Raw genomic sequence first — 14192 nt, forward strand, 5'->3', positions numbered from 1 at the left:
AATTCTCCATGGTGAAACCTGAGAGATTCTCATTAATGTGGACTGAATACCTAGTGACGGCTCATAGACACCAGTGAAGATCACCTAATTTCATAGAAATGAAATTTAAAGAATTCAGATTCATTAGCACTACTTTCAAATATTGTTTTTGGTAGAGATCCCTGGTTCATCCCAGTGAGCACTGAGATGCGTCACTGACTGTGTTTAGTATTTAGTGCCCTGGCCCAGATTTCTCGATTCCCTGGATTGCTTCCTGGAATTCTTTCTTAACCTGTGTACATGGATGGCACCTGCCCTCTTCTTGTTTTCTATTGTCCTTTCTCTCCTTGGCACATAATATATGGTCCCTGACTTACTTCATTGATAGTGCAAATAGATTCTTTTCCTCTACCTGAATTTCAGAATGCTTCTCTGTATTGTTTGCTCTATTTACCTTGTCTGTGCAAGTCATGCCTAACACATGTGTGAATTCACCAGCCTCCCTTTTCTCAAGCATTTAAAGAATTTCAATTAGACCGCAACAAAGCCCTTTATTTGACAATGACTTTCCCAACCTCACTGACACCTGTTGCCTCCTCTCTTTCTCTATGTTCCTTTGTGAATTATGCAAGGGACAGTTATTTCTTCACTGAGGTGAATTTTATACTACTGTATTTCCCAGTACTTTTATGTTTTTATGTCCCTGTACTCTTCATATGCAAAAGAAAGTATTAGTAATGCCACTGTCATATTTGGTGATTCCTAAGAAAGAAAACAGACCTAAGTGTGTGTTAGGGACCCCGGGGTAACTAGATAGTTTGACAAACCCAAATATTCTCAAAAGCCACCATTTTAAAGTAGGTGTGATCACTCAGGTGAAAAAGGTCATTGATCTAACAAATACAAACATACTGAAAACATAGTTTTTCATTTCAATGTCAATCAAGACAATTAATAAGTCATTTCTTTTGCAAGTCCAGTACAATTGCACATTTCTGCTTTTTTTGTTTTAACTAATATTTAACCTGAAATGTGCATGTGTGTGTGTGTGTGTGTGTGTTATGTTCATGAACAAGGAATAGGCAAAATGGTACATCCATAATATGGGAGAAAGTGGGCACATATATTTAAGATTGCCACTAGGAATTAGGATTGCTTAGAATTCCATTATGTTTCTGTGTGGGTTCAGGAGGAATGGGAATGGGAGTGAGTCTTTCTGACAAGAGGCTGTTCTGCAGGCAGCTAATTCTTGAATGGGTCTTTTATATTCCTCCCAATGTGCCTGTTTCAAATGCTACTTGTTCAACTTTTTTCCACTGGTAGTTGAGAATAGCACTGAACATAAAATCCATCTTAGCTGTGCGAATGCTTTTTCTTTACTGTTAAGAGAGCCAGTTTGGAAAATTACAACATGAGTCACCTAAGAAATAACAGCAGGAATACCAGCAAGGAAACTTTAAAATGTGTTGAAAGAGGCATCTGAACATGAGACTATAAATGATCAGGACAAACCACAATTGAACACAATCAATAAGTGACCCTGGTCTAGGGACAGGTTTGGGAAATGGATCTGCATGGAATGTTAAATTGTTGATACCCAAGGGCAGCATGTGTGTTATGAGGTAATTCAAAATGTAACTTATGCCCCCAAAGAGGATAGAAAGCTTATTTACATTAGGAAAGCATGCACTCCATATGTCTCTGTCAATTGTACATTCCAGATATTTACCTCAGTTTCATGAGAATTTCTCAAGGGAATAGAAATTGATATGATTAACAACCACTGAAATTTCACTGGATGTACTAGCTACTTCCTTTTTCTTACTGAGGCACCAATGTTGCATCCCGTGATCCTCCCTGATGTTCTGTGGGCACCTTCCCAGATGAATTCTTTACACAATAGGCTGCACGATCCTTTGGATTTTTGTGTGGTTCTTTTTCCTTTCAACAAAGCTTAGTGTCTTTTCTTTGTATAGATTTATATGCACACAGTGATTTTCATATTTGAATGTCTTTCTCTGAAGGTATTTACGTACGAGTGGAATTGTGCCTCCCCACAACTTATATGGTGAAATCCTGACACCTAGTATCTCAGAATGTGACTATTAGGAGATACTGGAGGATCATTAACAAGGTAATTCAGTAAAAAATGGGGTCATTAGGGTGTCCCTAATCCATTATGACTGATGTCTTTATCAGAGGAGGAAGGTTAGCTACTCATAAGACATTTGTAAGACAAGCTTTTGAAGAAACCAGTTCTGCTGGTACATTCATCTTGGACTTCTGGACTTTATCTAGAACTATGAGAAAATAAATTTCTGGTGTTTGAACCACCTACTGCTTTGTCATGTCAGTCCTAGCCTAGTCCTAGTCCTCTACACATATACAATAAATAGTTTGTGGCTCCATTTCTATATTTGGATAACATTATATCAATAATATGAAACTCATTAAAAAATCATAGATTGGAATTCAGATCTGGGATACTCATGAAAATACTCATCAAGAATTAGAGAAAATGGTGATGAACATGAGTGGCCCTGCAGTGTGGGGATTTGAAGTAGTGGAGAAAAAGCTGTATTACAGCCCTGAATGATGCCCTGAAGAGTGTCTAAGTACTTTTCAATTACCAAGATGCTATATGAACCTATATCATATCAGCTATGAGTAACAAATTCGGGTAGGGCTGTGGGCTATACTGCAAGTATATAATAAATATTTTGCCCTGTAGGAGTTTGCAGTGAAATTGGGGAATGAAGATATGTGCACATAAAGATACCACAGACAATGAAAACCACATAGGATGAGAGCTGACATTAAAAGCCAAGAAATTATAGAGAGCCATTTGAGAATTCTTCAGGCTATAGAAGAGCTGAAGGTAAGACTGGAAAGGAAGAAAAGAAATGTTTTGAAGAATAAAATTCCTTTTGGGCTAACAATGGGGCCAATGAAAAGACAAAAGTGCTAGGAAGGAGTTCTACCACTTGAGTTACTCTGCTAGCTAGATTGACACCTTTATGGCAAGATAAAATCAAAATTGAGAGTGGGTATTTTTTGAATAAATAAAAACTCAAAATTTTTTTTCTTAAAAATACGAAGATTTTAATCATTGTTGTCACGTGAATCCAGGAAGCTTAGTTAACCTAGTTTCTTTTAATACAGGCTGAAAAGGTGGGCAAGCAGATCTTTGTTCCTATCCCTCCTGGCAGGAAGAGAATTGTGAAATTGCGTTTCATGGGTGGTCCATTCACAGTAAGTTATGACTAAAAATGGTACCAATCTCAAAGGAAAAATAAAAAAATGACATTCTGACTGTATTAATTACTCTTTTCTGTCTTCCAGATTTGCCACATAGTTTTTTTTTAATATGAAATTGAAGCTGGTGCATTCTATAATCACAGCACTTAAGAAGCAGAGCCAGGAGGATTAAGAGTTAGAGACCAGTTGGAGCTACATAGTGAGTACAAGGCCAACTTGAGCGATGTTTCAAGGATCTATCTCAAAATAAAATAAATACAATAAGAAATTGTTCATTTAGAATCTGCCATTGTAAATTTTTTTAAAAGATCACAATTATACTTTTATATATCTTCATAAGGATCTTGGAACCAAGATTTTTTTCCTAAATAGTGAAACATTATGCAATAAGCATATTAGTCTTTATCAAATTGTTATCACCTCTGTTATTATTTTCACCTTCTGCTATTTGTCTAAAGATGGATATAATTTCTTGGGAGAAAGAAGAAAACAGGTTTAGAAGTATATCCTTAATTCAATCAGACTATTAAAAAAATAATTTTGGTGAAGTGTCACAATTTTTGAATAGGAATTTAGCAATACAAATAATGATCTAGAAAATGTTCATACTGTTTGAACTCATAAAAATCGAGCCTAAGGAAGTAATAAGAGGCAATCCAAGGCACATACATAGCTGTTCTTCATGACATTGTTTATTAAATAAAAATGTTAGAAGAAACTTAAACATTTAGCAACAAGTCAAAATCTAAATAAATTTGTAAAAGAGAAGATTGTGGAGTAATGAAAAATATTTTAAAGTATATTGCATTGAAAATTATCTTTGTTATAACATTAGAAAAGAAAGAAGTCATATGAAATATTTAGGTGTAAGTGGTAAGCTTATTCATGTGATTTGTGATTCATTCAATTGTTTATTTTAAATTCAAATTTTTTAGCATGAACATTATTATTTTTAACATATATTATCCCTATTTTTACATGTGGGTCCATGTGTCAAATGTAGGTAACTGTTTGAAACCTTATAAGAAAAAGAGATGGCAAAATGGTGGGTGGTGAGACAGCATGATTACTGACTTCTTTACAGCTTCTTCTGTTTTCAGTGTGCCTAATGTGTTCACAACTAGCTATGATATTTAGTGAGAGAATAAAGATACCAAACTTAGTTTACATCATAAATATACTTTTGTATTAGAGCATTCTTATTTATATATGCATATATTAAGGAAAGACAATTACTGACATGTAAAAAGTGAACAATCTGAAAATTTTTAAGAGCTTTAGACATGACTTTATCAAACGCATTTATTTTAGCTATGAGAAATCTGAGGCACAGAGATAAGTTGCCATGCAACTTAGCACTGCCCTTGTCTATTTAGTGATACCAGGGTCACAAGCTGACTTCTGGTCTGGCCAAGTGATTTGCTGTAAGTCTCTAGAACTTAAACCATCTACTTAAATGAACTGTTCCTGGGTATCATGCAGCCATATGTACAGATATTTGTTAAGGAGATTCTGTAAGAGTTATTTATTTATTTATTGTATCTCTTCATAGTCAGCCTGATAGTAAGCATCAGATTTATTTGTAAGTAAGGAAATTTTAGATAACTGAAATCTGTGGAGAACAATCATACACAGTTCCCCAATATCAAACTGTAGCTATTTGTTTTGCTGATGTTGCCTAAGCTGATCTGAAGAATGACACAAAAAATGGGTCAACGTGAAATAAAATAGTCTAGAATAGTGGGTTTTAGCACTGATTCCCATTTTTTTAATCATATGAAAAGCTGTAAAACTCCCATTGCTCAGCATGCAACACAGTCCAATAAAAACAATCTAGGACAGTATGATCAAGCACTGGTATTTTTGGCTTTCCAAGTGAGTTTTTTTTTAAATGCTTTAGCTATTTTATTTTATTTTATTTTTTATTCTTGTGTGGATGGGGGTACATTGCAGCATTTACAAAGATTCTTACAATGTATTAAATATATCATAAAGTGCAACTAAGTTTTGATTAATCTGTTTTTATTTCTTGGAACATTATTCTTTGTTATTGTAGCCATTTAATAAATGCTGAGATTTTTCTTTTTCTGTTAAATCCATGTGTCCTTTTTATCAGATGTTGTAAAAAAAAATGGCACAAGTGGGCACAATTATGGTCACTTTTGCTTTCATTTGTTTGTTCTTAAGGATTGCCATTGCTATTTTAAATCATCTTACACATTATGGTCCATGAAGCTTGGCTGTTGACAAGTATTTCTGTGTTTGCATGGTCAAAGACACTTGACAGTGATTAAGTTCAAGCTACCATGGTCAATATATAATTCAAATCAACTCATTCTAGAATTGATTAGAAGGGAGCCCTTCTACTTTGAAAGTGAATGCATTTAACTGCATTATAAGCAATTTTTGACAATTTAATTTTGCTTGCATTCTAGATTAAAGTCTATGGTAGAAAAATATAAATACTATCCTCTGCCTATCTAGTGAAAGAACAAGAAAATGCCAAGTTATCTTAAACTTTAAAATTTCCTAGGATTCATTTAAATTTGTTCTATTTTTCTCTCATTCTAAATGAATTTTTAGCTTAACCTTCTTCTAAGGGTTAAATATTAGCACAGGAACAGAATCCAGGAATTTTAGTGTCAAGTGGCATACCAGTGTTTTCAATGTCAAATTTAAATTATTTAAAGATAAGAATGGCAGACAAAAAATAAGGTAGGATTTATCATAGGATTCTAATTTTTTTCTTTATTTAATTTAATAATTGTAATTTGTCTAAGTGGGTTCTTATAGAATTGGTGTTTTGCTCAATATCTGGTGTCTTGCTAGACTAGGTAATAAAGTTGGACCTTTTGACTATATCGTGTAGGGAAATGTCTTTGGGGACAGAGCTAGCCACACTTGCAGATTTCTGACATATACCAAATTCTCAAACTGGGAGCACCAAAAAACTTTGTTTTTAATGAATGAAACTTCTACCCAAAATGCCCACTTGAAGATGCGTGTTCCAGGCCCTTTAACTTTACTTGCTATGAAAAGTGTCTTTTGGTATTTTTAGGTCAGACTACCAGGAAAAGAAGCTTACTTTAGTCATGCAGAGGGAAGTTAGTTTTCAACTGTGCTTAAGGGGAGAAATACAATTGGTAAAACAAGCTTTTCAGAAAGACACCTCATTTATTTTACTTCAGATAAACTAAGCTTGGACAAATTTGTTCCTTTCGGCATTTTTGGCAGAGACTTTCAACATTTTAGTCAAACTTGGGAGCAATATTTATTTCTAGTTTTCAATGTATATTTTACAATTTTATCTTCAGTCTGATCAACAATGTGTAATATAAAACAGAAGAGAATGGAAAACCGTGGAGCATTATTACATGACTGACTTGTAGTTATTCTGATTCTATACCAATTTAGAAACTGTGAGAAAGGAAAGCACTCAAATTTTGCTGCTTTGTCAGAGTTTTTAATGGTAAATTTTAAAGAGATATGTTTAAGCAGAAAATACTATAACGCTCCATATTGGATATTTTATTTGGAGAGTCTCATAATCTAAAAAGGATTCATACAGTCTAACTAACATATCATAGCTTATTGAAACTAGAAAGTATTTCGTAGCAAACACATAAACTCTTACAAATCAAAAGAATAGAATTTTTAAAATGGGAAAGATCTTGTGTACTTGTATGTATGTACACCTATAGATATATCTATGTCTCCTTACTTCTCATTTCAAAAAAAATTATTAGACTGTTTACATAGATTTTGTTCACCTTTCCCAAATTTTTAAACTGTAACAAATCATCACAATATATCACACTGAGTAAGGCAATTTAGTGCCTGATGTATGCATAGGACATTTGTATAAGTACTAAATTATATGAAAACTATATATTTAGAACCTATACACTTATGGATTGCTTTTTGGAAATAGTAATTGCATAGAATGAATTGTTTTTAAAATTCAGTCCTCACCCTAATATCATAACCTACAAGCTCATTATTTTCATGTTAATACAGGCGAACATTTTTGAACCCATGGCCTTTGTATATTATTTAGGTAATCAATGATGGTATTTTAATTTACTTGGGAAAAAAAGAAGTTACTGTTTTGATGAGCAAAGTCAGGCCTTAGAGCCAACCTGAGCTTCTGCCTAAAGCCTATACAGTAGGAATAAGGAAATCATTTTTTTCACTTGACCAGCTGAAATGCAGATGAAAGTGAATTAGAATAAACAAAAATAAGAAATTGATCAGGAAGACAGAGCTGGAAAAATCCCAGGTAGGAAGCCAAAATTTCTGCTTACTCTTGTTCCTCTTTCTGTTTCTGTTCTTAGTTTTTCCACCTTAATCAGATTTTTGAGAGCAGATATTAAACAAGAGTGAAACGATATAGAAAAGAAAGAGGAAAACTATTTTAGGTAAGAAATGCAACAAATAAATCCATACCATAGTTATAATTGTGTTTGGAGTACAAATAACTAGCATTAAAGAAGACTAAAGTAGTGGGTCATATAGCTAGCATATCTTGGTTCATTTAAAAAAATATATTTGGGTTTACTTTGCCAGATTCTTAGGTGATGTATATTTTGGAAGATGGTTCATTGACAAAGAGTTATGCAGCTTTAAAAGAAAAGACAGATGTTTAACATGCAGAGGGGTCCTAAGGGACAGTTTGTTGATATGATGCTTCATGAAAGGTAAAATCTTAAACCTAAGTTCTATCTTATCCATGTTTTTCTAGGAAACATTGAGAGAAGCATGGAAAGGTAGGATGCTCTCAATCCAGACTGATTCTAGGGAAAGCCAGGCTGCACTACTTTTCCTTTCTCTCCCTCCCTTTGTTCCAGAAACTCAGACTGAATAACTGCTTTGTGAAGGCACAGAGCTTACAGAACTATATCCAAGTCGTGTCAAGATTCAGACAATAATAATCTTTTCTGATTTCAGTTTTAGTTCATGTACTAGATATAATAATGGATAATCTCTTTTTATTTCTTTTACTCACATTACAAATAATTCACACCTTAAACCTCATTATATTAGTCACAAATAAAAGCTAAGTACAGTAAATGCTGAGCTAAGAAAAGATGGTTGTTCATATATCAGACAAAGCATAAATATCAGGATGTGAGTGGCAAAAGAGAGAACTTACAGGTCTTTTTCAGCAAAGCTAACACATGCAGTGCGTGTGTGGTGCTCAAGAAAGGGGTGTGTTACTGTCACAGAAATGGTAAGAAAGCAGAGCTTTCAGTGGCATGAAGAATATCGATGAAGGAAGATGCTGTACTTGCTGTATCACAGTGGCACTTTTATTTTTCTAACCTTTTTGAACATTGTCAATTAAGGACGTGTTTAAGAAATACCAACTGTTTATACCACTTTGGATATTAACCAGGAAAGAAAATGCCACACATAGTTTTAAGAACTGGGCTTATGTATGTGAGAAATAACTGCTTTGACTGGAACATTTACAAATCTGAAGATGAAGGTGACACAATAAGTATGCTTTAATAGACATAAAATTATAAAAACAGACAAATGGTCAAATCCTTACTTAGGTAGTATATTTGGTGAGAAAGGTAATATATTATTTATACATGGATACAGAAGAGGATATCATGAGATTTAGTAAAAATTGAATGCCATTGAGAGAGAAAAAATAAAAATGCAAACATTACATAAAGATTATCCGAAATAGAAAAATTACAAGAAAGACAGAAACTGAAAAATCACCACTGTTCAGTTGTCATTTGCTGAGCATCTAAATTCCTTTATATCATGCAGATATTTTGAAATCATGTTTTAACAAACACAAATTATTTACAAAATGATACGATGCAGGGTGAACATCAATAAAACAAATGTTTACACAAAGAGGGACACCGATGCTTCTCTAAATATCTTTAATATACTACCTAACAGAGACAGTGCTTGGAGTATTTCAGTTTTCTTTTTTCAAGCATTTGTTAAGTAAAAATCAATCCTCGTCTGAAAGGTCCCCTTTATCCGTTACAGCTCAATCAACCTGTCACTCTTGTGGCCCTGTGCAAGCATCTGCCCAGTTACAAATCAACCTCAACTGTCCCCTAACATAGAATCTCAATTTACATACAAAATTTACAAAAATGATCTCACAGAAATAGTAAATTGTGTTTTTTTTGAAGAATAATTTAAGCCAAAAGTATTTTTCCTATTTTTCCAGCCCAGATTTTCTTTAAGTAACACCAGTTTGATGTTATAGTTAGAATCATAAAGAAATATTCCTTCATAATAGTATTTTGTATTTATTGACCCAAAGCTAGTTTTGTTTGCCAACTATTGCTTGCACTGTAGTCCCTGTAGAGGCATTACAAGACCTGCAGTGGACACCCAAAACCACAGATAGCACTGAGCCCTATATGTGCCATGATTTTCCTATTTATACATAACTATGATAAGATATTATTTATTAATATGACACACTAGAGGTTAATAACAATAGCATATATAGAATAGAGTTATAACAAGATACTGTAATAAAAGCTGTGTAAATGAATATAGCTTTTTCTCTCTTTCAAAATATTTTAATGTACTGTATTCACCTTTCTTGGGATGATGTGACACGATTCAATGACCAGGTGATGCGATAAGGTGAGGTGAATTATGTAGCACTGTGATATAGAATCAGACTAAGTAAGGGTTACTTGAACATGAGCTCAACTAAACAAAGGAATGACTTATGACCTAGGAAGGACCTAATCACCCTACTCTAAATGGCATGCAATGTAAAGTGTATGAATTGTTTACTTCTGGAATTTTCCATTTAATGTTTTTGGATCACAGTTGACTGTGAATAACTGAAACAAAAGGAAGTGAAACCACAGATAAAAGGGGACTAGTGCCTCTTTTTATGTGTGTGGGTGTGTGCATTTGTGTCTGTGCAGGAGTGTGTGTGTGTGCAGGAGTGTGCGTGTGTGTGTGCAGGAGTGTGTGGGTACACATGTGTGCTGACAGTGGCTGGTAGGTTTGAAAAAATGCAGGAGGTTAGCTTTTTTATTCTTATCTGAGTTCACAGTTTTGACTCTCACCTATATAATAAGATCCCTCAAAGTGAGATAAATAATTCAGGATATTAAGTTTTACTTGTAAATAACAAATACAATCAGGAAATAATTAGATAGATAATTTTCAGAGTCGACAATCAACAATTAGAAATGATATTATTAAGCGTACACAGCTTAGAGGATATTTTGCTTCCCTTGTCATTAATCAAGGGAGTCTGGAGCTGGTCTATTCAGTTATTTGTAAAGACTCTTTAGTAATACTGTTTTGAAGCATACAACATTTAGAAAATATAGCATGATGACCTCAGAAATATTTTTATATAGAAGGCAGAGGAATAAGATAAATACACTTATTATTGAAAACTTCCTTTTGAAATTTGAAAACACAGTTACTTTTTAATATTTTATTCTAGCTTTCTTTGTTTTCCCTTTCTATGTGTAGATGGTACTAGTGAGAAATATAGTGCCTACAGGAAGACTGATTCGCTCATTCATTCAAAGTTATTGAGTGCCTATCCTAGGAACACCAGAGGAGATGACAGATGTGTCCCAGCACTCATGGAGTAGATGAGCAAACAATTCCAAAATAGCAAATAATAACCTCCACCATAGCAAATACTTAGATAGCACCACCTGAATTAACTCATTTGATCCTCCTAAGAACCCTGGGTGGCACTATCTCCACTTTATGGGTAAGGGGATTTAGGAATTTGCTGAGGTAGAAATGAAGCAGAGTTAGAGTTCAGGCAGTCTGGCCCAGATGCCAGGCACTGATCTACCTCTCAACACAAACTGTGGGTGCTCTAATCCTGATTGTTAATTGTACTCCAAAGCAGTATTTCTGTGATTGGATCATTTGCCACCTACCTTAAGTAACTCTTTGGGAAGTCTTGGGCTTGATTGTGTCAAAATCTTTGCCCTAAAGTAAGGTGCAAATGCACTTTGGAAGGAAATGTAATCCCTTACTTTCTCATTCCTTTCTCATCATTAGAATTATTTGACGTTCAAGAAGAGTTTTATTTCTTGATTAGTCTTTTATCCTACTAATGAAAATGCACATTTTATAAAGAACAAATAGGAATCTGGCCAGTCTCATTAGAAACTCAGTAGTTCTGGAGCCCAGTGATTTTTAATTCATCACAAAATACTTAGGGAGCTTTAGCCTGAGATTTTCCATTTAATACAGCCTTCATGTAAAACCACTGACTTTACTACAATATTAATCTTCGGTGTTAGAAAAGGGTTTATTTGCTGCCTGGCTCAAAGTCATTAAACTTGGTTCCTGCACTTGTGTTGAGAAAAGGCTTATGTAAATGTTCTGGGATAATTTTGCAGTGCTTTAAATTGGAAGCTGGATTGTGTCAACCATTTTTCTTCTAGGTCTATTACTAAGAACATACACAAGGAAGTGCTAAATTAATCCTTTGTGCATATATTTGTTAAAGTCAAGAATATTATGTGCATCATTGGTACAAAGTATACCTAACTGGAGAGAAAGATGAAAGAATTGTGGGCATACCTGGTTGGATACAGGCTGTGATCTCATCTGTGAATACTTAATTTTATTGCCTAAGGTTTGGATTTCTTTTTACCATGGTGGTACCCATGATGTTGATGTGCAAGTTTTAAAATCTGTAACTGGCTTTTCAGGCAGAAACACAAATTTTAATGAAATAATTATACTGCAAAATCATGTCAGAAAAACTATAAGCAATGCTTTATAGTAAGAGTATAAAAGCATCTGCTCATTTTAGATATTTGTCTTTCTCTGCTTTTTATGCTTTACATAAAAAGCATGTGATTGTGGAAACGTATGTTCTGTCCTAATCTTGGTAGCTAAAATCTGAAAATGTTCTACCACATTTGTCTTTGAAGTACTGACCTGTAGCTTGATTTTCGTAAGTCTACCTGAAAGAAAAATAAACTTCTGGTGTCCAAATTGTGACACATCTATATTCCTCTCAGATTCCAGTCTATTTTTCAGATGGCAGATATATGGTTTTCAAAACAATGAATACACCTCAGGCAGTCATTTGTATCAAGTGGAGGGAAATACTGTAAAAATATAAATGTAACACTACTTGTGATTTGGGGTCATGAGGAAATGACACTAAGTATAGATGATTGCATATGGCTGTCCACAGACTAGGAGCATGGAAATATCTATTACAGATTTTTTTTATAAAGAAGAACATTCATATTCCCAAGCAAAAGCACAGCAATCATTTCAGTTGCTGAAGAGAAAATAAAAGGGTTGGTTCCAATGGTCATTGAACATAGATAAACACAACAGGTGCAGGAACATGATTTTCTTTTACAAGTTTTTTTTTTTCTTTAGGGAAATCAGTCTGACAATAGATGTTCTAATGAAAAACAATTTCCCATTTTTAAAAGTGAAAGACAGACCATATACAAACAATGTTTGGTGTATTCCAGCATACTCCTTTGTAAAACACAATTATAAACCTCACAAATGAGCCAGCAACATAGTACATTGCCAGAGGTTTAGGTATGAATGTAAATAGTTTTAAATTTATTTGTATAAAGCTCTCTACAAAATCATATGCAAAGAAAGATGAATAAGTTAAGCATTAAGAGGAAGCAATGTCTTGAAAAAAACTGAAAATATATAGGAATGAGATTGGAAAGCATTATAATAATATTAACCTGTATAATTTTATATTCAAAGTAAGATCTCCATGTTCATGGGTTCAACCAGCTGCCGACTGAAATATTAAAAACATTCCAGAAAGTTTCAAGAAGCAAAAGTTGAATTTTTTCTGTGCCAAGAACTGCAGAGTCCACACAGATGAAGTGATGTGTATGCATCCCTACGATAGCCTCTGCTGATTCACACATCCCATCTCTCTCCTGCGCTTGTTTGACCTCTGTTCACCTCACATCTCCCTTATGTGTTGTATCTTTTGGCCTACAATCATTGCACCTGTACTAATCTACAGACTTTTATTTCTTGTTCTTACTCTAAATAGTACAGTATAATACTATTTGCATAGCATTTACATTGTACTAGGCATTACAAGTTATCTAAAGACGATTCAAAATATGAGAGAAAGAAAGAGAGAGAGGTGCAAAGGGCAGAGGGCATACACAAATACTAAACCATTTCATATAAGGGACTGAACCTCTGTGGTACCCCATGGATACAGAGGAGGACTGTTTTGTGCTGCTGATTAGTTTATCTTCTCTGAGTCTCAGTGATTCTTAGAAAGATATTCATGGAAGTTCTTGCTAAAAAAGTGACAAAAGTATTTTAAAAGATGTATTAATAACTGTACTATTTAACCGGGAGTAATTTAGAATGATGAGAAACACATTTCTTCTTTTCCCAATTAATTCCTGTCTTCACTCAGTCCACACACAACTTTGTATTTGAGGGTGAAAGATTACTCATGTCAAAGAGGTTCTCTTGACATGCACATGTCAGTAACAGAAAAAAAAAATTATTACAAGTCCCTGGGCTAGTTTAACTATTTTTTTTTTAGTACAAGAATTTACCAGGGGCCTTTTCTCCCCATCACACCATCAGCTGAACACAGGTGTTGTGATCTACAAGCTCTCAATACTATGTCTCTAAAGTTTTGTTTGAAGAAGATGATTTATAGATTCAGGAACTAGAGAATTAATGTGTAATACTTGCTTTAGATTACAAAAAAATCAATCATTCTGACATTAGTGGGACTTTTGAAAGTTAAAATATTTGTAACAATTCATACTTTGAGTTCGTAAGACTAGAATAGTAACATTCTTGAAAATCCTTTCTCAGGTATTTTGAAATTTTATACAATTATATTTTTATCACTCAGAGATGAAACTCTGAAGAAAGAGACTTACTATGGGTCTTTTTTCCTAACTTAAAAGACTTGCACTTTATTTAAAAATTCATGGAATGTC

The 14192-nt window shown here is 33.9% G+C and overlaps 1 protein-coding gene and 1 long non-coding RNA gene across 2 annotated transcripts in view; one reads left to right on the forward strand and one right to left on the reverse strand.

The window, feature by feature from the left end:
* The window catches only part of Kcnd2 (potassium voltage-gated channel subfamily D member 2), a 454936-nt gene that overhangs the window by 158778 nt on the left and 281966 nt on the right, over positions 1-14192 (reverse strand). The window lies entirely within an intron of this gene.
* LOC141419937 (uncharacterized) lies at positions 2001-3231 on the forward strand. The gene is made up of 3 exons (XR_012444662.1): positions 2001-2113; positions 2711-2857; positions 3142-3231. It is a non-coding gene; the product is annotated as an uncharacterized lncRNA (long non-coding RNA).

The sequence above is a fragment of the Castor canadensis genome, chromosome 2 (assembly GCF_047511655.1).
Source record: "Castor canadensis chromosome 2, mCasCan1.hap1v2, whole genome shotgun sequence".
Classification (NCBI taxonomy): Eukaryota; Metazoa; Chordata; class Mammalia; order Rodentia; family Castoridae; genus Castor; species Castor canadensis.